Source organism: Panthera onca, chromosome B3, assembly GCF_046562875.1.
Source record: "Panthera onca isolate mPanOnc1 chromosome B3, mPanOnc1 haplotype 2, whole genome shotgun sequence".
Lineage (NCBI taxonomy): Eukaryota > Metazoa > Chordata > Mammalia > Carnivora > Felidae > Panthera > Panthera onca.
In genome coordinates this window covers 128714074-128741449 of record NC_138344.1, presented here as the reverse complement: position 1 = coordinate 128741449, position 27376 = coordinate 128714074, and the positions used below count along the sequence as shown (strand labels likewise).

The 27376-nt window shown below is 43.6% G+C and overlaps 1 protein-coding gene across 1 annotated transcript in view; it reads right to left on the bottom strand.

The window, feature by feature from the left end:
• FLRT2 (fibronectin leucine rich transmembrane protein 2) overlaps positions 1 to 27085 on the bottom strand; it is a 107243-nt gene extending 80158 nt beyond the window's left edge. The window contains exon 1 of the mRNA XM_060620464.3: positions 26711 to 27085. The gene's annotated coding sequence lies outside the window, so the exon portion shown is untranslated. The remainder of the gene's footprint in view (positions 1 to 26710) is intronic.
• Positions 27086 to 27376: the final 291 nt, after the last annotated feature.

The window sequence follows — 27376 nt, the reverse complement described above, 5'->3', positions numbered from 1 at the left end:
CTAATTAAAAAAAAAGCTTTAAAAGAGAACACTATAAATTAGTCATGACTTTAGCTTCCAGTCGAGTAACGGGGCCTATGTTTTTTTTAGGTTTATCACTCAGAAAGCAAGAAACGTTCACAAAGTCATTTACTAGTTGATGACAAACGGGACAGAAATTGTGCTAGAAAAGCACTCTTTATAGTTAATAGAAATAGCTAATACATGACGTGCACAGACTACCTGCCACACTGGTTCTGAGCAGACTGCACCATCAACTCATTAAATCTTCTCAACAACTTTATAAGGTAGATAATATCTCTGTGTTGTAGATAAGAAAACTCAGGTGCAGAGACACGATAACTTGTCTAGAGCAACTGAGCACCAAGGAAGAGATGGGATCTGAACCCGAGGAGTCTGGCTCTAGGACCAGCTTACCCATTTTCTACAACTCTTTCCAGGTACAGTTGTACCCCTGCAGGGAAAAGCGTGTGCAGACTCACTGGGTTGAAACTAGGTTCCTTCCAAGGAATGTGTGGTTCTCAGGCCAAGCTCAGGCTACAATTCCATTTTCCAAGTTAAAACCTTTTCCCAAATGAATGTTATCACCTGTTTTTGTTGTTGTTGTTTTGTTTTGTGTTTTATGAATAAAGTCCCACGGGGTGTTGGGATGCAGGATAGAACTTGTCAAAAGGTAAGGTGAATATCTCAAATAAAGCTCCTACCAATGAGATGACGGTGCCCTGCACATACTCCCATGTGCTTAATTTTCAACAGCCCAGTGGGCATTCTCTCAAACTGGTGAATATTGCAGATAAAATTTATACAATTATCTCTAGAATACCAAACTTTCAAGACATTTTAAATGTCCAGACTGCACAGCCTGTTACTCATGCTTTGATTTAATTTTAAGAGAATCATCTGGATATTCCAGTTAAAACCATCTTAAGATCTTAAAAGTATAAAATATCTACATTCATAAGACTGAATGTATCAACTTCACAGCAAATTTCTTACTTACATCCCTTCTACCCATACTGTATTACCATCTCACTGCTAGAAAATAGAAACATGTATACATTTGAATGCTCATTTTCTTCCTCTAATCATTAAAAGTTATAACAGTTATTTGTTTTCTAGTTTTCACTATTTGGTTTTCTTCCCATTTTCTTTTCTCATTGCCAGATTCATTTTAAGATTTTTACATAGAGGAGAAATACTTCCATGGCCGATCTGTGCATAATCTTACAGGAATCTGGGCATATTCTGACACAGTGACTACTGCCTCTCTGAAGGCCCAGCAAGATTATGAGGGCTTCCAGCCTCCTTCAGCCCCTTGTATCAGGATCTGAATCGACTGTAAAATTTGATGTGAAAAGCCTTCAGTACCTTGCCACCTGTAAATTTCCTAATTCTACCTTTCAATAAAGACAGCTTTTGCATGAAGAATGATATCAAATTTCTAACTTGCAAGTGTCTAAGGACCAAAATTACATTACCAGAATGATACCTCTCTCCATTAGGCAGGCATTATTAGATGATGTCATAGGTCTTTAATTCATATCAGTGCCTTCTGCGGGGTGTGATGTATACCCAGGGGGTGAGGGCGTGTGAGGCTGGCTCATGACAGAGTGCCATCTCTGACTCTCATTCAGCAAGCCGCCTTTAGGGGAAAAGAACCTTAGGATCACCTTACCAGCATCCTGTCATGATACCGTTCTGTTCTAACCAGGCCAAATTTATTGAAATTCACAGCAGCAGCTCTCTGTTTTTACATTCAGAAAGAAATGGCTACAAAAACATAACCCCAACACTCCGTAACACTACACTCCTACTGACAACGCTAACTACTTTGGTCAAAGTCAATGAATTAAATTTTACAAACAATGGATCAAGAAGAAATATCCCAATATGAAGAGGGAGGGATTCTCAGCTCTATTAAGTGAGTTGAAGTCATTGTCAGCTTTAATTGGAATGTCAGCTTTCAGTTAAGGGGGGGGGGGGTGGACCATTCAAAATAAGCATTCAAGCAGCAAAGATGTGGTCTGATAGGACCGAGAGTTATGTGTATGCCACTGGCCAGCTTCGAAAAAAAAAAAAATGAACATGTTGTACATCCTGGACCGTATTTCTTTTTTTTTTAATTGTGAAGTTTCTTTATTTTGAGAAAGAGAGAGAGAGAGAGAACACACGGGCAGGGGAGGGGCAGAGAGAGAGAGAGAGAGAGAGAGAGAGAATCCCAAGTGGCTGCATACTCACGACATGGGGCTTGAACCCACAAACCATGAGATCATGGCCTGAGCCTAAACCAAGAGTCGGACCTTTAACCAACTGAGCCACTCAGGTGCCTCCTGGACTGTATTTCTTTTCTTTTATATATATATATTTTTAATGTTTATTTATTTTTGACAGAGAGAGAGATAGAGCATGAGCGGGGGAGGGGCAGAGAGAGAGGGAGACACAGAATCCCGGAACAGGCTCCAGGCTCCAGCCTCCAGGTTCTGAGCTGTCAGCACAGAACCTGACGAGGGGTTCGAACTCACAAGCTGCGAGATCATGACCTGAGCCGAAGTCAGACGCTCAACCGACTGAGCTACCCAGGCGCCCCACCTGGACTGTGTTTCTTAGCTCGACTAATATTTCAGGGAATGAAGCACATAATACTTCCATTTTGTAGAAAGAGTATTTGTAGCCTGTGACCACTCACTGACAAATGCTTGTCTTCTGCAGTAATTTTTTTTAATTTTTTTTGTAAGATGACCATTTACTAAATCCCTCAAGACCACTAAACTGGTACTTGGAACTTTCTGGTATTTGGGACTTTTATAAATAGCTGCTGATTGCTGGCCCAGTCATGCATCCTTTTTAAACTTACATATATGTAGTGTCTTGCAGAGCATAATGAAGTCATTTAATAAATAAGTTAAGTGCTTTGAAAAATAAAATAAAATGTGTTCCCCTTTCTTCTACCTGAGAATGGAAAGAGAAGTGAAACTTGACTTTCTGCCCTAGATGAGATTTTCTTTCCAATTTAAACTTCAAACTCATGTTAAAAAGTATATGCCGTATCTTACAAGCTAATGAACATAAAGCTGAATCTATTCTGTTTGTACAGTAATTTGGATAACGGTGTCAAGCACACAGAGCTGAGTTTCACTGTACTCCAAAAGTCATCTGTTATTCTATTTCCTCAATAACACAAAAAGGCTCTGTCATTTTCCAAAATCACAGTGCAGAAACACCACCACCAACAAAATTATTTATGATCGCCTGTTGGAGGGAACTTGAAATCTTCCCCTTTTTCCCCCCTCTTTATCTTTCCTTCTCTCCTCCTCTGATTCCTTCTTTTCTTTCCACAAATATGTGTTGAATCACTAACTTTTTTACCTGATCAGTATGGAACTGGGGATAAAATATGACATAGACAGCTGTCGTTCCAAGGAGTTCAACAAGGAAAAAGAACCCATACATGATCCCAGTAGTATCACCGAGAGAAGGAGAAAGAAAAAGAGGGGGGGGGGCATGTGGAATATTGGGGGCAAGTATTTAAAAGTTGGCCACTACTAAATACTCTGTTTGCATTCTAAGGAAATTTGATCATCACATTCTGTCCTGATCGCATGTTTCTTGGCCAATAAACTTTTATACCGCATTATCCATTGCATCCTTTTCCTCTGTCTGAAGGCTGCAAAGGAGAGCGGGTGTGCATTTCATAACAATGACTAAGGCAGACACTCGTACGACCTTACTTGAAGCAAAAGAAAAGAGCCAACAGGTGGAAGGTGGCTGCTCTCTAAGTATTCTCAGCCTTATTTGCGGTGTGTGTTGAGCCTGAAAGTCTTTAATTTGCGAAACTCCCATAGTTAAAAATAAACATGAGAGTCACATCTTGAACCTGGCATCAAAAAATGCCATTACCTCTGCAGTCTTCTGAAACTAGATCTGGGAGGTGAGGCTGGTAAATTTCCAGAAACTTAATGCATGGCAGAAATGTCAGATACAAGAGAGACCTGACTTGTTAGTTACAGCAGTTTAGGCCTCTTTCTGGAAGGATTACTGGAATAGCTCCCTCACACCAAAGGTTCCATAATCAGCCTTCCAAATCCTGCCTTAAGCCAAAAGGTCCCTGTGTCTTACCTGTCTGCACCAGGAAACTCCATGCTCTGACAATCATCAGCATTAGCATTGTCAAACATTTACTGAGCTCCTAGAGGGAGCTAGAGGGACTCTATCTCTCTTTGAAGAAGTCTGTGAGATGTTCTTCTGTGATCATCTGCCCTTGGTAGCTTTGAAGGGCATGACCTAAGCTGCTGGGTGCGTAATGAGGGGACACATTAATGTCTGCTGCTCTTTCAAAACATCAGAGAAACTTTCCATATCATTTTTTTTTAATAAGCCATGCTGGAAAACTTGTTAATATTTATAGAGCACATAACTGCACCAGGTACTATGCTAAACACTCTCCACGTATGACCTCGTTTCATCCTAAGGCAACTCTTTAAGGAGGTTTTGATTTAAAGGCTCTTGCCACTGCACTGGTGAGAAAAGTGAGGCTTATTTGGATTACATACCTTGCTAAGGTGCCAAAGCTGTGAAGTAGGGAAGGCAGCTACAAGCCCAAGCAGACAAAATTCAGAGCCAAGCTCCGAATCTCTAATGCTAGCTCCTCAGATTCTGATAATTACACAATTACTGGAACTTGCCAGTGGAGAACAGATGAAGAAACTGAGGTCCAAGAAAGTTGAGCAATCTGACAGACATCAAAGATTTTTTTAGGGCAGAACTAAAACTCAGACTTTCTGGCCACCAACTGAACGATTTTCTGGGTATCTCACACTGCCCATCCAATTCAATCCACGGCATCAACTGTTGATAGGATGACTATAGGTACACAAAACACAGGGACATGCCCTTGAGCATTTCATTTTTCTCTCCGGGATTCTCTGAGAAAGGGATAATTACATACGCCCTACCTACTGCAGGAGACCAGAAAGCAAAACCAAAACGAAAGCTTTAAGGAATAAAAGAAACTTGAGTTACAAAAATGAAAAGGATTATGAAGAATGAGTCCCATATTCAAGTTTCTCACTTCATACCATAGTTTCCCTCCAGCAACAATTAAATTAAATCTTCAGGTATACCAGTAAGGCCCACTGCAATCTTAACTAAAATGAATCTTTTAGACATTTCAGGGCAGAACCTCTTTACATATTCATTCATCCCATGCATCTATCCATCCATCTTAGGATACAGTGGTGATTAGCCCAACACATAAAACTAACAGCAATATACTAAGATCCCATTATGTATGATACTTTTCATCTCTTACATCATTTAATAATAACTCTAAAAAATATTAATGTGTGCAGTTTACAGAAGAGATTTGGATAAAATGTATACTTTGCCCCAAAGGTCACAGTTAGTTAATAGTAGAGCTGGGATTCAAACTCAGGCCCACCTAATTCCAACAATGAATGACCACACTGTACCTGAGGTTCCCTCTGTGTGGTGTCATTCTTGGATATGCCCGTGACCACAGGGAACTGCCCTTCCCATCCATTCCCATTAAACAAGACCAGTGGAGGTGACACCGGAACCACTGCTGCTGTCACTTGGGCTCTACAGAGTTAAATGATGGAACAACATGAAAAAAAACAAACATTTCACATTTTTATCCATTCCCAATAACCATCCCTTGGGGAAGGGTAAGAGCTACTGCACACAGAAAAAGAAATTCTTGGAGGTTATCCCTACCAGTGACTTGCTGGGGTGTTTCTTAAGCTTCTGTCTCTCTGACCCCATTTCCTAACTTTTCCAAATAATCCTATTCTTTTTTTTAAATTTTCTGTTAGTTTTTTTAATGTTTGTTGATTGATTGATTGATTTAGAGTGCAGCTGTGCATGTGAGTGGGGAGGGGCAGAAAAAGGGAGAGAGAGAGAGAGAGAGAGAGAGAGAATCCCAAGCAAGCTCCATACGGTCAGTGCAGAGCCCCACGGGTGGCTAGATCCCCCTACCATGAGATCATGACCTGAGCTGAAATCAAGAGTCGGACGCTTAACAGACTGAGCTGCCCAGGCGCCCCACCCCATCCTATTCTTTATATCACTTCAACTGCGGTCTGAGGGTCATATTCACACATTTCACAGATACCAACTCCCACTTCTCCATCTGCAACGTGCTCTTAATTTTTGTTTTCATTTTAAAGTTGTACTTAAGTTTTAGCGAGTTAACCTACAGGTCAATATGAGTTTCAGGAGTAGAATTCAGTGATTCAGCACCCAGTGCTCATCACAACAAGTACCCTCCTTCATACCGGCACCCATCCAGCCCATCCCCCACTCCCCCTCATTCCGTCAACCCTGTTTGTTCTCTATCATTAACAGTTTCTTATGGTTTGCGTCCATCTCTTCTGTTCCCTCCCTGCCCCCCCTCCCTGTTCATCTGTTTTGTTCTTAAATTCTACATATGAGTGAAATCATATGGTATTTGTCTTTCTCTGGTTGACTTATTTCACTTAGCACAATACGTTCTAGCCCCATCCGCGTCATTGCAAATGGCAAGGTTTCATTCTTCTTGAATGCTGAGTAACATGCTCTTAATTTTGAAGAGAGAAGTTCTGGGAAAAGGGTGGAGTCAGATTCAAACTCAAACTACCAGTTAAATGAAATTAGAGATTTCCTCTGGATCTCATTATTTACTAATCTCTCCACCACTTAAAGACAAAGAATTATCTGAATACTTGTTTTTTTTTTTTTTTCAGGAATATATTTGCTATCCATTTTCAAAGAAATTATGTGAATGACTGAGAAATACAGAAACACGGAACAGGAGGGGCAATGGCAATTCAGCTTCTTTCCATGCTTATCATGAAAAGACCAAACTTAAGCTAAAACCATCAAGATAATTATTCTTGTTATTTTCATCACTAACAAAGGGAATGCTATCGATAGTTTTCCCATAAACCCCTTCCAGATTTACAGAATATTTTACATAAGGAGATCAATATCTCCATACAAAGAAAAGCATAATCAAGGGTAAGTTCCAGTATCTGTTTGTTAAAAGTAAAAACAAACAAACAAACAAAAAACCAAAACCAAAACCAAAAACATTCATGTTGTATAGTGTAGATCTTTCTTTATCTTCTAACACTGTGTTTCCAGACTATGGATAAGCCTTTAAACTGAAATCTAAGTAAAGGCTAACAGGACCCTGATTTTTCCCCAAAAAGGAGTCAATAAATGTAATTTTGCATAGCTGTGATGTGTTCATATGAAAAACACCTTCATAATGGTAGTGTGACACTAATATTATGCAGAGAAAGAAAAAAATATTCATTATTCAGTTATAATTACATTGGTCATTCAGGCTAAATGAACTGTGTCTCTATCACATCGTATTTTCCACAGTGTGGTCTGCAATGAAATTATTTACTTAATTTGCCTTGTTTGCTTCTCTCTTTGTCATGGCTTCCATTTTGTTGTTTACCTGTTTCCTAATAGCCATTCCCTAGGGTTCTCGAATGGTTCATGTTCATTCTTAGAAGCTCTTACTTGAGAATTTCACCTAGTGGTGAACATTCACAGCACTGTCCCCAAAGAATATATTATGACTGTTGCTATTTTCATGTTTGTAGTGACAAGCTGAAATTTAATAGAAAAATTCCTTTTTTGCCTGTTGATAAGCCAGACTCCTCTGCAGGCAGTTGTTTTTAAGAGCACTTTCTTTGGATAATTCCTTTCTAATAATCCAGGATACCCACTGCTTTTGAGGCAATGAGACTGCTGGAAAGATTTTTTCCCATAAAAATAAGAGATTTTAAGAGTTTTTCAGCAGTGAGTATCCTAACTGAGACAGAGTAATGGCTATTTCTGGGGTATTGTATCCTCTTCTGGACCCTAGAAATAAATAGTGATATGGAGAAACTGAGTAGGAGGAACTGTGTCCCTACAGAGATCCTTTGGGGAAAAGTGACACAGGACTGAAGAATTGTCTTGTCCATGTAGGAAAAAAATTGCCATTTATAAGCCACAGAATTCATATTATTTCAAGTCAGAGGGCAAAGGGGAAGAGCGCTAATGCTGACTAGTACTTGATATGTATCAAGCATCACGAATCGATTTGCCATGGTGATCCTATGAGATGCATGCATATTATTTTTCCTCTATTTAAACACTGAGAAAGTAGACCCAAAAGATGAAAGAAAGAAAGAAAGAAAGAAAGAAAGAAAGAAAGAAAGAAAGGAAGGAAGGAAGGAAAAGAAAGAACGAACAAGTTCTAGTTACCCTAGTTGGCTGAGGCAGGACCAGGATTCAAATCTGAATCCAAACGTCATGGCCTTGCATTACCCCCAATCCTATGTCTTTATGCAGCTCCCTTGTAAAAAGAACACAATTATAGAGATAATAAAAAGCATGTGATTGCTGTATTTTTTCAAAACATCCAGATGCCGTCAAAGATTCCAGCAAGCTGAAGTCTATGGTTTTGCAATAACGCAAACATCTCTTTCAGTATAAACTACCACACCACTAATTTTGGCTATCAAGCCTCAGTTATAAGAATCCAATTCAACATAATCAAGTTCTAATGCCTCTGATTATGTCTATTTGCTCTTGCCTCAAGGCCTGGAAAGACTACAGGTTTCGCAAATATAAACAGAGGGTTCATGATGTTGTTGGAATGTTCTACCTTCCTGTTTTCAAAGCAAGAGTACACTGCTTTGACAAAAAATTCCACTAAGGGAACAAAGGGAGCTTATTCCATTATATAACTTTAAAACTCAAAAATGTAAGAGTTATCTGTGCAAACTTTGTCACTATTAATTTTTTCCATATTTAAAATCTGATGGGAAGCAGTATAGAGGGAGACACGAACTTGTGCCGTGTGCAAATTTCACAGCAGTGGTTGGGGTCAGTTACCTGAGTTCAGTTTAGCTCCTCAAACATTTATTGGGCATGATCTTTGCGCTAGATGAGCTCACAGATAGTGGAGACAAAGCACTTGGTAAAAATATACACCACAGTAAGACTACCATAAAGATAAAAGTAAGGCCATACTCTAAATTTAGTTCAGAAGAGAAGATAAACTTTCCTTGGGAAGATTAGGGAGAGCTACAGAAGGAACAGCCTTGAGTATCAAGCTAAGAAGTTTAGGCTTGACCTTGTAAATAATGAAAAGTAATGTCATCAGCCCTGGAATGAGGAAGACTAAGGTAACTAGGGTGGGAAGGTCAGGGTAGGAAAGACATACGGGGGCCACAAGGGAACCAAAGTGAAAGGGGAAGATGGACAGCATTTTTAAAAGATGCATAAAACTAGAGATAGAACAGTTGAAAATGAAATAAAAGGAGTAATCAAATATGGCTCAAAATCGTGGCTCTAGACAGCATAACTTGCTTAACAAAGAAATATGAATTAAGTTCTCTGTTGGGACTCAGTTGCGAACAACGAGCTCATGCTGACACATACCCACCCTGAAGTCCAGGAGAAAACCAATCGGGTCAGCACTCAGAGTGGAGAGGGAAGAGTGACACGGGGTCACAGGCTGATCTGTTCCAGAAGCATATGGTCCAGACAAACCAGGCACTCACTACTGGCAGGGGCGACGCTAGTATGTTTACGTTTCTTTCACGTGGCCTGATCATCTCTCGGTTGCAAACTGTAGATAGCAAATATTTTGGCTCTGCCCAATTCAGCCAAATTCAGACTGCTGCAGAAAGAAACACCACAGAATTCCCCGAAGGGCCAAACAGAACTGGTGTTTTCATGTGGTATGGAGCTTGGCTGGCCATGGGGCCATTCACTAAATTGCTCCCGTGCCTGGGCAGATCCTGCTTTCATAACTCCATCAATGAGCTCATCTAGATTAACTCAGGTCACTGACAACACGGCCTTGCTAATACTCAGTGTGATTCAAGAATACTGACTCAAGTATGCCACTCATCCAGAGCTGCCTCATGACAGATAGTAGGCATACAGTGACAGAAGAACCCAGAAACACCAGGAGACAGCTAGACCCTGTCTAAAGGGGAACAAAGGAATTAAGGAGTGGAAATTAAAGAATTAAGGCAGCATGGATAATATTTACATGGACCTGGGAAGGACAGTTATTTGGAAGGTCTTCACTACGATCCCTGAATTCAGAAAACACAATTTTGCTATAGGCAGAGATCAGTGCATCGGTACAAAATGCACAAAGGGAGAGATGGCCAAATGTCATTCAACAGGGTGAAGACTTTCAAGCGCTTATTTTCAAATCATCAGTGTAGAGCAGCCCTTTCCAGCCCATCTCTGTCTCGTTTTTTCACCCAATATAGTCTACCGGCTGAGCAATTACATAGATCTAGAAAAGGAGAGAATCTGACCTATTTATAACACAGTCAATTCTCCACTATTTCCAGGCTCTCTCAGGGGCCACTGGCTTTACGCTATTATCTGCCCTCTGGTCATTCTATTGTCCATTATCACCTCCACAGGGAAAAGGAGGTGACTCTCAAATCAATTCATTTAACTATTTATTATTAGTGCTGGTAAAGAAAAGAATGGAAAGTGTTCTCTGTAAAACATGTACCCCACAATCAAGCATTTATCTATAGACTTTCATTAATACAGAAAATGGGATGAGAGTTGCCATACTTTATTTTCAAACTAGCGAGTCTTCTCTCTTCCCATTTTACAGAAATACCTTGAGAAACCCAACAACCATTTTCACTCAAAAAACAGGCAAAGAGCAAAGAATGATTTCTTAAATAGTTACCCATTAAAAAAAAATCATATACAGAAAGTTACATCACAGATTCCCTACTGGACAATGAGTCATCACCTCTGGATTTGATTTTTAAGGCATGGAAAAAAACAAATTTAATGTTGATTTTGGAAATTACCCAGTGCTCACCTACCCTATAAAGATAATAGCTACGAAATAAGTTAAACAACCTAAGGCAATTTTCTCTACTCTAGTTTCTTGTGGTGTCAAATTGGGTTATTAGCAGTATTACTCAACAGAACGTATTCATAGGGTTTCATGAAGATTTCAGTGTGATAATATACATGAACTTCATAAGCATACTCTAAATAAACCTCGTCTATGATCCATACTTTTATATATTGCTGTTGTTTATTATTATTATTATGGTGATGCCTAATCCCCTGATGACAATATGGCCTTGCTAATACTAAGTGTGATTCAAGAATGAGAAGAGCATATTGTTTCTAAACAGTCCCATAAGTTAACATTATAAGCTCTTCTAGGAGGATGTTCGAAGCCTCTAGTATTAAAGCATAGTGGCTTATCAAAAATCAACTCAGGTGTCATTCTGTGTATTTCCTATTGGCACTGAAAGCACTGCCAGCATACAGACAGCCCCGAGGGAATCAAGGGTCAAGTTAAGGTGGGAGCATATCAAACTACGCTCCACCATCTTCCACCTACTTAGGCATCAGAAATGTTGCTGAAACTTTGCACTCACCAAGCCCACATGCATGAGAGTCACCTCTGCCCATCAGTTGATAATTCACCTTGAAAAGTAGCAAGGTATTGTTTGAATTATCTTTTGCCTAAGCAGAAGGACTGAGAGTCCAACGTCTGTCACCATCATGACCACATTAAACCTGGAAAGTTTAGAATTTATCGTAACCTTCAAATGTTCTTCATGTGCACGTCATGAACACTAAGGTGGATCCTGCTTTGTGGAGACAGAGTGATTAAGGAGTTATGATTTCAGGTCTTCTTTTCTCCTCTCTGGAGAGCCCTGGCTCCTCAGATATCTCCATCAGGAAATCATGTGCCTGAGATAAAATCAACAAAATAAAAGCAAAGGGCAAAAAAATGAGAGTACAAATGCACAAAATTTTCACAAGTTCTTTGCTTCGCTCTCTTTAATTAAGCCAAGAAAGATACACAAAGTTAATGGTATGAGTTAAGTTCTCATTCTATGGTTAACCACATCTGCGTGCACATCTACTTAACTGATGGTTTTACTCAGTGCCAAGAAAGATAGATCATCAAGTGGAATTATTTCTTCTTTAAACAGATCTTCCAGTGTGGCATCTGAATTGCCTCACGTGTGGTCTGGAGTGCTTCATGCTGATCAGGGTTGGGTTAACCAGCAGGCATTTGCCTGACAAACCTGCTTAGAGTGAGGTAGAAAGGTGGGCATTGTATTTTGTCCCCATTGGGCAACCAGTCTATGGGAATGAAAATGCACTTCTGAGGAAGCCATTCCTATCATTAGATTATGAATCTTCTTGTCTTCCAGGATTGGCCAGCACAATCATGCATTTATTCATTCAATTACATTTCTGCAGAACCAGGTGCTTTGGGCATGATTGTTAGCACTAGGGAGACGGAATGAATGAGCCAAGGTTCTTGGAATCTAATGGGAAAGACTGACATTAGAACAGACACACTACAACACAACATGAACAGGGAAATAATAAAGGTACAAACAAAATGCTGTAGTAGCTCAGAGGAAGGAGTGAGTAATTTTGACTGGGAGGGAAGGTGACATTTGTGTGGGTCTTAAAGGAAATGAGTTTGCCAAATGGAGAGCGAGGAGGTAATATTCCACATAAAGGATAAACAGTACGGGAAAGGCTCAAGAGGCCATTCCTTATCATAAAGGTGGGTGCAGGAGATGGGCGCTTGAGAATGAGGCCTGAATGATGGTTTGAGATGCAGATTTCATGGATCTCACATGTTATGACAACAAGCTTAGATGGGCTTTATCCAGACGGACAGGGAATCCAAGTGGTAGATGATCGAAGTAATGTCATTTGGTTTTTAGGAGGGTAATTGCAGGGATACCAAAAACAGTACAGTGTAATAGTTGAGGCAACATGGATGGAAGCTGGAGGCATCATACGGAGCCTGTGGCCACCAAGAGAGAAGCCAGCCCGGGCGTCTGGCCCTCTGAAGGTTCTTTCCTAGAATAGTTGGGTTAAATCAAGCAGTATTTTCTTTGTGACAAAATACACAGAAAAATTACTGATGGAAATTCACACATGACTATAAACCAGATGATTCTAAAACTACTGGATCTTGGGTCAGAAAAAAAAAATCCTAAAAAAATTATGTAGGTCAGTAAATTCCAATTCCATGAGTCTTTGGGCATCCATATCCCCAGGCTTCTCACAGGCTTAACAAATCGGAATCTCCAGGCCTAAGGCCCGGGAACCTGGATTTTTAACCAACTTCTCCAGTTAATTAAGACGGATGAGTCAAGTTTGGCAAAGGGCATCTCTAGGCCAACCCATCATATTTCTTGATGAGCAAGGATGAAGTCTTCTTTGAAAGAATATCCCAAATGCCAAAACAGCATGGTGTTTGGCACACGGTAAGGATTCAACCTTTGTCAAATCCCCAGTTACAAGCCCGTGACTAGAACGGATGTCTGCCTTGCATTCCTTCGGGACTCAGAGATTATTAGACTTGAGTTTTAAATTCCACTGCTGTCAGCACTATTGGACTTGTTCCTTACCTATTTGAGTCAAAGAAAAATTTTAAACTACTTTCCAAAGAATGTTAATCTCTCTTACATGTTCTAAAGTAGCAAAACAAGGTCTTATTGTTTTACGCCGGGTAGAACGTTTGGTTCAGAAGCTACTTACCAAGATGTGGACACCTTATGCTCTAGTGCCTGCTTCTCTCTTCTCCAATTTGATTAATTATATGTATATATACCACATTATATATTATGTGATCTTCCCAGGAAAAGCTTCTGCACTTCAGGACTTGGAAGTCTGGGACATGCTTAACATCTTGTTAAGTATAATTTCCTACAGCAATAAACTTATAGATTTATACCGGGGGGAAACACCTAAATTTTAATGGTTGAGTAGAAAGCCAAACTTATACTATACATACATTCAATTACGGTGATAAATGAAAAGTAACCCCAGCATTGTGTATTTTGACCAGTGACCTTGAGCACTATATTTGTTCAGAATATCTCCCATGGAAGCAGTTAGAAGCCCCTTTGCTTAATTTCACTGGAAATTACTTTCTGGAAGCAATAGTTCCACATTAAACTGATAATCCACCAGCATCATTCTGATTCATGCATCTGTCATTATACCAGCAAGGTACAATCATTCTATAAGTACAAACTAAGCATCATATAAACCTAACAATAATTTGCGTGTTAATCTTCTACGATAAAATACTCTCAGGACTCTGCCAAGAGTCATGTGTGAGATGAATTGTGTGAAGCAAGTGTTTAAAATTCATCCGGATAAAAATCTCTGTACATTGGCAAAGACCTACTAACCGTAGCTCACTAAGCCCAGTGTCACAGTCTGGACGCAGGACTTTGTTGCAAGCTGCAGGCATTGGCCACCCCGGAAGGGTGCATGGAGGTGAAGGGGGCTGCGTGGAGAAGCACTCTTCGAGTGCCAAAGCCTGTGCTTTCAATGAACAACGATAACAACAACAACATCCACAACCATAACAGCAAAACCACAAGTTCGACAAGCCCCGGTTGACACCACTTTCTGATTCCCCAGAACTCAGACGAAAGTGTCCTCGTTTCTGTTCCCCTCCCTTCTCCGACCCCTATGACACCAGCCGACTGTGAGATACACCACTAGCTATGAGCTCATTCTGCCACCGTGTGAAGTGCTTATTTCCTTTGCTGTCCTTTTCATGCTCTGTTACACGCATACTACTGAGATTTTATTTTGCAGAAGAAGCTGTATCTTGTTGGTGAATCGGCTCAAGGGGTCAAACGCCTTTTTTTTGGGATTCCAGAGAAATGGCAAAGATATTTGTAGAAGGGGAAAAGTAACATAGTGGAATAATCATCATTTTGGAGAGAGAAGGATCTGCAGTCAGCATCTATTAAGCCTCTACTGTGTGCCACCCAGGGGGACATTTTATATAATTATCTCAACCCTCTCAGAAGAACAGCTCGGTGAGTAGAAAATGTTTTCTCCCATTTTATACTAGACATAAAGATTAAAAGACATTGAAGGGGCTCCTGGGTGGCTCAGTCGGTTAAGCATCCGACTTCAGCTCAGGTCATGATCTTGCGGCTCAAGAGTTCAAGCCCCACGTTGGGGTCTGTGCTGACAGCCCAGAGCCTGGAGCCTGCTTCGGATTCTGTGTCTCCCTCTGTCTCTGCCGCTCTCCTGCTCACACTTTGTCTCTCTCTCTCTCTCAAAAACAAATAAACATTAAAAAAAATTAAAGATGTTGAAAAATCTGTCCATGGTTTTCATTAATACTGTGTATTCCTGGCACATTTCTTAGGGTTGACTAATCTTCGGTCATGTAGAAGTATAATGCAATTAGGTTTTGTGTCTCCCTCTCCCCTCCCCAGCTTAGGCAACCTCAAGGACAGGGATCCTCCTGCATCATTGCTTGCCTCTCCAGTCCTACTCTATGGCCGGCATACAGTAAATGCTAAAAGTCACCTCCTGGATGAATGGAAAAGCTTTATCATCTGGTGCATACCTTCTGTCTCTAAAAGAATCCTATCTCCTTCATGAGTACCAAGCCATTCACACAAAAATATGTCCCCTCATTGCATTTTGTGCTTCTCTTTATTTAGAGTTTCCTTAGGACCCATTTGGAAAAGAAAATGTCCAATTAAAAATAACTTGGGCTATCTCATTATTCCATTCTGTTGGGGACATATGGGCTAGATTAGCACCACCAAGCTTAAGAATGTAATAGTACACCCTCCCCATGGTATCTAAGACTTAGATTTGTTTGTGCATTTCTAACTTCCCACACATATACCTCCAGATTCTTCTTGTTTTATTAGCAGAACTCTTCAGAGTAGTTGCAAACATTTTCCTTCTTCAAATGTTATTATTGTGTCACTCAGCACTGCCAGAACAGAAAGCACTCAGATTAATTTTGCCAAACTACAAAGGTAATTTGTCATGTAAAAATATAGTTATATGGCCAGGTACTTTACAACGTACTGCTAAAATACTCATCAGTTAAAAAAAAAGAAAGAAAGAAAGAAAAAGAAAAAGGAAGGCAGTGTCAGAACTTTGGCAAACTGTAAGTCAGAAACTGAAAAGAACATTATTAAATACAGATTGTCATAAGTCCAAATGACTGATAAAAACATTCTTCTGATCAAGAATCACAACCTAACCATACATTTTATAAATACACTTCCCATATGCATGTGTTTTCTGCAAGCTTCAATTAAGCAACCATAAAATGATTACAAATTCACCTTTACAAGGTCCTACATGTATACAAATCAGGAAAGTAAAATAAACACGCTAACTCTTGAAACATTTAAAATTAAAATGTCTCAGATGTGACAGTTATAAAAACACAACTGAAAAACACTATGGAAAAATAAGTTGCAAAAAACTGTCCCACAAGGGTTTTGTGATACTAACAATGTCAAAATAAGCCCAACCTTTGGAGAGTAATTTGGTATCTTAATAAATCAAGTCTTTCCACTCATTGGTAATGAGCTCACTAGGTTTGCTCTACCAAAAAGGCAGGCTTTTCACCAGCCTGCCTCATGTTGCAAAACCAAAGTTTTAAACACCATCATATATATATATATATATATATATATATATATATATATATATAAATGTTTTAATGTTTACTCATTTTTGAGAGACAGAGAAACACAGAGCGTGAGCATGGGAGGGGCAGAGAGAGAGAGACAGACAGACAGAATCTGAAGCAGGCTCCAGGCTCTGAGCTGTCAGCACAGAGCCTGACACGGGGCTCGAACTCAAGAACCACAAGACCATGACCTGAGCCCAAAGTCAGGTGCTTAACCAACTAAGCCGCCCAGGTGCCCCAACACCATCATATATTCTACTAATGACTTGTGTTTTGCAAAAGGTAACTTGGATGACTGAAGTATAAATGCACCCAAGAAGAGAAACGGCCTTACTGCGGGGAATGTTAATGGTTTCTTCCCAAAAGATCCTCAGTGGAATCCATTTGTGATAAATTTAGTTTCTAACATTAAGCCAACCTCAAGGATGGGAAGCTTGGCCCTTACACAGATCTCACCATAATTACCCTTGATTCGTGAAAAGAATACTTGCATCAAAACAGAGAAAACTCACAAAAGAAGAAAATGCACCATTAAATGAAAGGAAAAAATGATGTGGACACTTTACTGACACTTTACTGCTTGGGTGATAGATATCTCATGGCATTCGCAGAAACCAAAGCTCCTGGAAGGCAGGACACTGTCTTAATATAAGACCTAGAACTATCCTGGCATATGACAGTCTTGCATAGGTAAATGTTATCAACTTGAATAATGCGCCTTTATGGAACTATAACACTGTATGATTATCATGGTATTTTCCCACACATTAATCTCATCTGACCCTGCACCAACCCTGTGGAACTCTGCAGAAAGGAAATTAAGTCTCCAGCAGATTAAGTAATTTGTCCAAAGTCATAATGTAGAAAGGAGTGTGCTGACATGAGAATACAGGTTTTCTTTATATAGACATATATTTTCTTTCCTCCACAACAATCTCCCTACCGCTCACTCCCCACCACAGTTAAGGTCCCAAATCACAAGGCCTACATCATAAAATTAAAGCCATCCATAACAGGAAAACTTGTATTTAATATAATGGTGGGGAGATAAGAAATGCTATTTTTTTACATCTAAATATTTATGTGATTGAAATAATTGTTACTATTTTTATAAAAAAATCCAACTCTAATCGTTTCGGTTAGGTTGGTAAAGGAAGAAACTTATAAACTGTATCTGGAGAATTCAACATCTATGGGATAAAATGTAACGTTCATCATTTTGTGCAAAGCCAAAGGATCTCAAGGGGAACTCTAAGCAGACTTACGTAGCCTTCTACTGGTTTCTGGTTCCCATCATCCAGTGAGACAATTGACTAATAGGGCTTTCTCAGACCAACTCACAGAGGCAGTTGTGAGCAATAAAATCCCGCATGTGATAATTGGAAAAGGTACAAGAAGAGGGGGAAAGGCTAGGTATGAATCATTTTCATCCCTCGGAGCCTAGACAGAATTTTCTGGAACCTCTATGTCAAACGCTTCTCCAACCTACTTCCGTAACGTTCACCTCCCTCTATCTATGAGGAGTATTAGAATTCCCTGCATTATTTCCTTCTTCAAAATACTTGAGTCCAAGTTCTGGAGCAAAGTGGGAAAGGAAACTATCACAGAGGCTATTTTGACACTGGATTTTCATGAAAGTGACGCCCCTAGGCAGCTGGGGATAAGAGTGACACCAGCACATGGACCTATTTCGGGACTGATATGAGTCTAATGTTTTCCATTCAGCTCATGACCTCTGTTGACTTCAGTGGGCACTATATTTGTGAACAGACTTTAGGAGCCACTGTTCTTGTACTCTTTGTTGAAGGGGGTTTCGATATTCCAAGGACCTAATAGGTTCTATGAACTTTGAGACCTGATATTTTTTGGTGGGTTTAAATCCAAAAGCCCTCAGGTTCTTAAAAGGTTCAGATAGAAGATTCTTTTATCTGTGTCTTGAAAGCTCTAATAAAGAGAACTGAAATATAACACATGACCTGTGAACTGAAGGGGACAGAGGAACTTTTGCCAAGTTTCCTGCACATTCCCTTAAAAGCAACCAGGGAAGAAAGTGAGAAAAACTGCTCAGCTCTAATGAGCACCTAACGGGTAGGAGGACCAGAGATTTACTTTGTGAATGCTTAAAAAAAAAATGACTGAGGTCTTTAACCACTAAACTGCCGGAAAACGTGTGGCCTTATTAAGCATCAGCAGAATAACTGACCAGTGTTTGAGAATCGTGAATGTGGCCTTTTGACTTCCCAAAGTATACAAGGATATTTTCTTTGACTTTCCCTTATTACAGATCCATAAAAACGACACTGCTTTGTTCAGGAGACTCGAGACACATGGTGCTGCATGCTTCTGCAGAAACACATCCCACATTAAATTAAGTTAGAGGTGGTATTTGAAAAATAAATAAATAACGGAGTTCCAATTCACTGCAAATGGTACAGGAGGCCAGTAAGTGGGAAGCCCACAAGAGAAGGACTTCTTTTAGAAAGATGTTTTACAGGACTTTTTCTGCATCATTAACTCTTCTGGAATCCTGAATATACCATGATGAATTTCCCTAAAAAAAAGTAGCTACTGTTTAATTTTGAATCACTTCAAAGAGCCTCAGTAGAAGGAATCAAAGAAAACCAAAAAAGACCAGTAGATGTGAAATTCGCCAAGAAAGAAAGAAAAAAAAAAAACCCATGAAGGTTCTAACAGATTTTGACCATGTACTGAAAATACCACTGATTATTTTGCTAATACAGTGTTTTACTGTTCCATGCTACTGAAATAAGTCTCTGTATTCATCGGAACACAGGATATTTTTATTACAATATTTGTGTCATAGCTCTTTAAAAAGAACCATATTTAAAACCTTGAAAAGAATCTCTGTCTTAAAAGGGTTCTTGATGTGTAGGTGAGTGTGTGTATGTGTTTTAGTATAAACAGATACTTAATTGGAGTTCACGTTGCTGAAAAGAGTAAAAAGATACTGGAGTCATATTCCTATCCCCAACATGTAGTTCTAGAAAAAAAAAATACGTAACTTTTAAAAAGCAAAGCATTTGGAAGGCGGGGAAAAGAAAGAAAGTTGGCTAGGGTATTATAATGGTTGTATAATAATAATAATAATGTCTTTAAAAATGTCTTTTGCGTAAAACCTGCCCAAGGGAAAAGAAAGAAAACCTCCTAAAAATTCCATATCCCTGAATACCACTCCATCAAAAACCATCTGGAAAATGTCAGATAATGGTATCCACCCACCTAAGAAATTCAGTAAACTTTGTCTTCAATTACCATTTAGAATAATCAACTTAAATTGAAATTTCAATTTCAAAACCCTCAGAAGACAAAGCTGGGATTAGGAATCAGATTTTAAAAGTCTCCTTAAAAGACCATCTGTTTATAGACACCCTTCTCACATCCCACCTCGCCTGTCCTTGATCTGTCCCATAAGTTCACAGCAGAAGCACAGCTGAATTTAAAGACATACACACACTGCTACCACAAAGTCTAGTTATCACATATATGTTCTGAGCCTGTCTCAAGCTTCCCTTATTATGTAAGCACTTAGGGGCAATAAAATTTCACTTACATCCAGCAGCATTGTGAGTCTCAAAACATTAGTCTACCTGACTGTACAATCTTTTTACTGGCAGTGGATAGCACTGGTATTTTATTTATATTGATCAGACTGTCGATGCTATATGGAATAACCATTTAGTAGCCTATTAGCCTGTAACATTTTATTACTGTTGTTAAATATCATTACCCATACTGAACTCCGTATTAGAAAAATCAGGCTCGGAAATCTAAATATTCCGAAAGAACTACAGAGCCTTTGGGTTTTTTCCCCCTACATAATCTGCAGACTGATGAGAAGAAAGAAAAACAATGAGTATTCACTTCTCACAGATAGAGGTCACTAATGGACTGAATTTGAATCACCATGGCAGAAACCACAAAGTTATTAAAGTAATCTAGTGAAAAATGAACTTGAATTGAAATTAAAGTAAAAATACCAAAAGATGATTATCCAGAAAGGTCTGACCTGAATAGAAATAAAACTGCATCACCTTGACCTTTTTTGAATCTTCTAAATAGTGAGCAAAACCGAGACCCCTCCCCCCACACACACACCCTTTGCTATTTTTTAACTTCAGACACTGCTCATTGCAGAAGCGGGAATTCTTCCTTGTAGGCTACAAGACCAAAGAGTCAAACTGGATCAGATGTTCACACTGAGTCTCTACAGAATAAAGCTTCTGGACGTACATACTTGAGCCTTTCTTGAAACCACAGCTTCAAACTGGGAAGATATAAGGTTGCTTCAGGGAGATATGTCTAAATCCTAAATCAAACTCTCCAGCAGGCCAGAATATAAATGTAACAGGCATCAGAGGAGGTTCAAATTAGATCCAGCCGGTCAAAGTCAAACTCGGATAAGATCACATCATCTGAAACCTAGCATAGGGGGGAGAAAAACCATGACTGCCTAGGGAACCTCAAGGCAGCCCAGCATGGTGTCATTTGGGAATCTACTTTCTTCTGTTAAAGAAGAAATTCCCCCCGGGAATTTCTAAAACTGCAATGAAACTACTGAAGTGTTCAGACATGGGCATTAAGACAAACAAACAAACAAACAAACAAAACCCAGCATTCTTTCCATGCTAGGTTTGTATTTGTAATAGGTTCTGCTACACAGCTAGCCCAATTCTTTTTACGATTTCTTGTACCTACTGGCAGAGACATTGAATAATGCTTGAAATTTCGTCTTCCAACCTCCTCCACTCACATACTGGCAATTCAACATGACAGTATGGTGTTGCACTGCCATAGATGATCATTAAAAATTCTTAAATGGTTTAACCCTATCCTGTTTGGGGCTTTTGAGGAGGAGAGGAAGAAAAGTTATATTTGGAAGAACAATAGCATCATGGGGAACGGGCAACTTTTCATGGCATGTGTATTCCCCAAAGATTTATTCTCTTCTAATATGGTGGCCTGTCGATCTTATGAATCTGCTGCATATTGCTTAGTGATAAAAAAGAAAAAAAGTCCAGTTCTCACCCTTTAAATACTGACCTAAAATTTTACGTTCATACTGCAACAACTAAATACATCCCCGGACAAACGCCAACCTGCATTCTATTACCTCAAAATGGTTGGGGGATCCTTTCACTGGAGACTTAAGAAGGTCATATCACTTAAGTCCACAGGCAATATGGGTTCCTATATGGAAGCTAGCCTACATATTAGCTTTTGGCTAGGAGAAGTTAGACATAATACATTTAGCAATCAGCCTGTGAGCAAGGGGACATGCCCCAAAGCTCCCTGAGATGCTGTGTGATTTAAGATCCTCCCAGCTGAGTGGGAAGCAATAGCTCCCATTTAGATGGGGCTTTGCATAGCAAATGCAGCATGTGAAGAAACCTAATCAGCACCTTGCACTCCCGCGTGAGCATTTACACGGATTTGCGCCTTGCACTTGATTAGCTTACTGTAAGCTTTACAAGAGATTCCTTCCACTAAAATTAATCAAAAGGTCTTGGAGACTGATTTCCATTTACAAGAGGAGTCAAGATGAGCTTCCAGGTGAATAAATAATGATCCCAATAGTGATGGTGGCAGCATGAAAGGAGGAGCTGCTTTGAAACTCAAAACTCAACAGGGGGGAAAGGGGAGGTTAGAGAGTTGGGGCTGGAATCTTTCTGTAGCTCTCTGAGGGAAAAGCAGGAGCTCTTTTCTTAGTTAGCTTAAGTAAGGCTGATGTTCTGGGAAACGTGACCATATTCTCTCCACTGCACACCCCCCACCCCCGCCCCAAGTGCACACACTCTAACACTCACCCCCCACACACACCATGGCGCATCAGGCCACCACGGAAAAACCGGCCTCTCCGCAACACCACTAACCCCCCCCCCCCCACACACACACACTACAAACACTGCAAACTCACGTCGTCAATGGTTAATGCTTTTCTTATCAGCCTGCAATAAAAATGTGACTTCTAAAGTTTTTATTTTATGACGCCAGAAGGTGAATGGAAGGAGGGAGGAAGGGAAAGATCCGAGGATGTCAAAGGGGGGAAAGGTAGAATTTTTCCCTTTCCTTGAATATCTCTCCTCCTCCCTCCCGCGCTCTCTCTCTCTCTTTCCCTCTCTCTCTCTCTCTCTCTCTCTGTCTCTCTCTCTGTCTCTCTCTCTCTCTCACACACACACACACACACACACACACGCCCAGATTTGCTTTCCTGCACCAGCTAAACGGAGTGGGCGAATGGGAGTGGGCTCCTATCATGTTTAAAAGACGCTAAATAAGGCTGAGAGAGCGAGAGGGTGAAGGTGAGGGTGGGAATTAGCAATCCATGCATCATTCCCCCGGATTGAAGAATACTAAAAGCCCCCCAATCCACATTCTCAATTGCCAACGAGCTACGAAAAGAGGCCCCAGCTGGGGCCGAGGGTTCTCCTCCATCCCCAGGGGGAGCTTCGCCTCCCCGCACAGCTGCCCACCGGGGGCAGAGAAGCGCCGCGGGTCCCTCTAACCTGACTGTAGATCTCGCCGCGCTTGGTGCCCATCCCCGGGATCTCCAACTTCGCTTCCCTCTTACTTTCAGTCAGATCTGTCTGGCCAGCGTCAGCAAAGGCGCAGAAGCCCAGCGGCCGGGCACGGAAGCAGAGGGTTGGGGGTGCGCATTACCTGCGAAGGTTCTCGAGGTCTCCTTCCAGCCCCGGTGGTAATCTCGCTCAGCGCCGCGTCCTCCCCCAGATCCAAACTTTTGCTCGGTCCTCCGGGTGGCGGAGGCGGCGACGGTGGCGGCTGCCGAAGCCCAGCCCTGTCGCCCGCAGCGTCGGGGCTCGGGGGTGCGGAGGCCGGAGCCTCAGAGCGGCGCGCGCCTCCCCGCAGCCGGCCGGAGCCCGGGCGCCCCGCTCGCCTCGCTCGCCTCGCTCGCTCTCGCCTTTCTCCCCTACGGAGCCGCGGCATCGTCTTCCCCCTTCCTCCGCCACCTCCGCCTCCAGGGTTCGGGCATGCCACTTTCTCTCGGCTCCCGCCGCCGCCGCGGCCCCCGCCTCCGGTCCTCCTCCGCCTCCCCCTCTCCGCCTCGACCGCGCCACGAGTCCCGAAAGAAGAGGGCGAGCGGGGAAGGCAGCGGAAAGAGGCCCCGCAGCGCCGGCGCTCCGCGGAAGCGGAGGACCTCGGGGGGCGGCCCGAGAGGCGGGCGTGCGCGCCCCGGACGCCCCGGAGCTGACCGCTCAGAGCCCCGGACCCGGGCGCAGCGCGGGGCTGCGCGGGGGCGGGCGCGGGGCTCGCTCCAAGTGCGGCGCCGGCCCCGGTGTGGGTCCCGAGGCTGCTCCGACCTCACTGCTGCCACGCTCGGACGCGGCCCGGCTAATGTAGACGCCGCGGCCCCCACCCCCACCCCTCCTGACACCCCCGGGAGATGTTTACAGTAATGAATTCGCGGGATCGCCTCCGCCGCTCCCGCGCTCCTCCTCTCCCTCCGTCCCCCGCGCTCTGGCGCGCTCCCCTCCTCGAGTCCTCTTTCTCTGCCCCCCTCCTTTACTCCCTCCCTTTCGGAGTCCCTCCCACATTTCTGGTTTAAAGAATGCTTGGGAGGCGCGGCTGCAACCCTAAGCTTTCCAAGAGGCAAAGTCGCACTCGGCTTTTAACCCTCTCCTCCCTGAAGAGAGTTGCAGGGCGTCTGGGCCAACACCGTGGATGCCACCCGGACCGAGCACGCCTTCTCCTCTCTCCCTAGCCTGCACCCCCTCCCACCCCCCAACTCTCAGGGATAATGCCACCGTCTGAGCGCTGAAAGTCGATTCCCGCCCCCCCCCCCCCCACCCCGCCCGCCTGCGATGTACTTGCAAGGCAGAGGATCTATTACTTAGACTCGGAGAAATGATCGAAACGTGAGATTAGAGGGTAAAAATATAACAAGTCTCACAACCAAGATGGCGTTATTTCAAATGAAGGCAACCCTGGTGATTTGCGCCCCCACCCCCATCCCATCCCCCGTTAATTCCCAGATCCCGGACCTTATCAAATAACTTTAATTGGAAAAATAATCCGAAGTTTAACATGATTATTTTGAACACCTATTTTCTCCCTTCACTCTGGCTGCTGGGAAAAAGGGGTGTTCACTTTCCCCGTAGATTACCACGGACAACTGAATTCAGCCTCAAAGGTTCAGAAAAAAGACTTGACAGCAAAAAGAGCCTGATTTGTATACAGGCGACGTTTCCACTTAGCAATCTCTCTGCAAAGGTTAAAGAGTAATGTAAGAAAACCAGGTGCACGTCTCTTTCTTGGAAAACATATTTTAAAAGGTTCTGGTTTTCTGCTCTCGTTTCATCGTCGCTCCTCCTGGCTCCAGTAAGTTGCTGTCATGTTTTAACAAGTCTGTAGAGAGGCTGAATGCGAACAGAAGAGGGAGAGCGAGCTCGCGCCAAGCTTGGGGTTGCGCGGAGAGGCGCCGTCGGTGGGGCCACGCGAGAAGCAAACAGCAAGCTTGAAACTAGCGCAGGACCAACTCCCTGGGGATCCACGGGCTGTCGCGGACCGAGAGTGGGGCAGGGGCGGTGGCCGCGACGGGCTCGGGAGGATTTCCCCGTCCTCAGTTCAAAGCCTGAGTCACTTGGCACCACTTTCCCAATTGTTTCCATTTCCTTCTCATCCCTGTTGTGTCTACCGCCTTCACTTATCTGAGTGCCTTAGCCGTGTTAAGACGACTTAGAGAAACGCCCCATTTGCCTCCTAAGCACAAGCCACGCACGGATCCACCCAGACGCACGCCCGAGACGCACGCTGGCACACGCGCTCACACGCGCGCACACACACACGCACACACGACCTGGGTTTGTGCCCGCGGGTCGCTGCTCCTGTTGCGTTATGCAAAGTGGTCAGGAAAATACTTTGATTCACTTCTACATAACCGCTCCTCTCCCCAGACTCAGTGTGTGACTAACAAATATCCACGGGAGGATGGGGCACGGCTGGGGGAGTTAACTGGACTAGGACAGAGTGCCATCTTGCTGGGAGGTTCCAGGACCAAGGCGCCAGCGAGGACAGCCGTGGTGGCCTACACCTCCACCAGCAGCTGCCGCTGGCTGGAGCCCCATGCGATCCAGGAGTTTCCCGGGCATCTAGTAAGAGTCCAGTCGGCCCCAATCACCCTGCTCCCCGATTCTTAATGTCCCCGGTTAATGCCCCGACCTCAACTGGCAACCTTGATCTTGGGCCTGATTAGAAATGAGAAGTGACCGCGCCGGCGCTGAAGGCACGGAGCCGAGCCCGACACTGGTCAGCGCGGCGGAGGGATCTTTCCAGGCTGCGCAGGACCCGCGCGGGGACACGGTGGCAGCTGGCGAGGCTCTGCTCCCGCCCTCCTCGCCGCCGCCTGGCCCCCGCACTTAGCGCCAGGGGGTGCGGGGTGGCGTGTTCCGCCGGCTCTCCGCGTCCCACGCTCGCGGCTCAGAGAACGCAACCCGGGTTCAGCCTGGTGTGCTCCTTGAGCCTTCACCGCCCCCACTGGCGCGCCAGGAAGACGCGCTGGCCGAGCTCAGAGCTGGGCCACCGAAGAGCAGCAGAGCTGGAGAAAGACTTGGTTTTGGAAGAAAGTAACCTTCTCCCCAAGTCGAAGGGAAATGCACCTCGAAGGGAAAGGCACCTCCTCCGCGTGCGTTTAGCCAGGAATCAGTCCCGGGTTTCGGGCAGGAGGCGGGCTACCGGCTTTGGATGCAGCCGCTCGATAACAGCGGTGACATTATCAGCAGATGGAGCGGGCGCGGGGGTGGCGGAGTAGGGGGTGTTACTCCTAGAAGTTAGCGTATTCATTCGGGGGAAGTGAGAAGCTGGATTCCAGCAAGCTTAATGGCTGGAGAACCCCCAATTGGGGATGGATCCTCCTAGCAAACTAGCAAATTTGCGTTTGACCCAGAGCTCAGTTACAAAACTCTTTAAAGGAGGTGAATTCTACCTGCAAATAGACCTCCCTAAAGTCGGGGGAGAGTTAAGCAGCCTGTGCTCTCTCTGGAGGAAAAAAAAAAAAAAACAAACCCAAAAAACCCAAGACATCCCATCCCGATGACCACCCCTGCGCTGGTTCAAAAAATACACGTATCCCCCCCACCCCCCCACCCCCCCGCGCAGCCGCTTAGCAGCAGCCCTGGAAGTTGCTGGAAACTCCACCTGGCACCTCTGTCTCTTTACCTGGCCGCCGTGTCTCCTCGCAGAGGGCTCATCCGAATCCGACAGGGTCGGGGAGGTGGAAAGGGAAGAAGCTGGCGCGGCAGCAGCGGGGCTCCCGGGGCATGGTATTGTTTTAGGGGTCACCGCCAAGGTCCCTCCTGCCCATCGTTGAGAACGGCCAACCTGATCCCTGCTCGGGGTGGACACCGCGGCGGGCGCGGTGCGGCCGCCTCGCAGCTGCTTCGCACCCGGAACCGAGGGCTGGAGACGCACCCCGGGCGGAAGCAGCGCAGCGCCTTGGCGCGGGGATTGCGGCCGCCGCCGATACCTCCAGGCGCTGGTTCTTCTGCGGCGACAATGGAAGATGCCCAACTCACAAGTGACAGCGACAGGTTTCGTCCGTACAACTAACTACAAGGTACCCAGCCTGAGACCGGAGGCTGCGTCCCCCCTCCCCCTCCTCTCCCTCCTACTGGGGAGGGAACTAATTTAACCCTGTGTGCGCCCTGCACTCCCTGGAGAAGCTGGAATCGACTCGGAAACCGCAGGCGGCGGCTCGCGGGGCCAGAGCTTTGTTCACGTGCGTTTCCAGCGGGCACTCGCGTGGCAAGACGCCAGTGGCAGGCTTCCAGCGCCCGGCCCCGGCATGGGAAGGAGCCCTAGCGTTTCATCCGGACCAGACCCAGC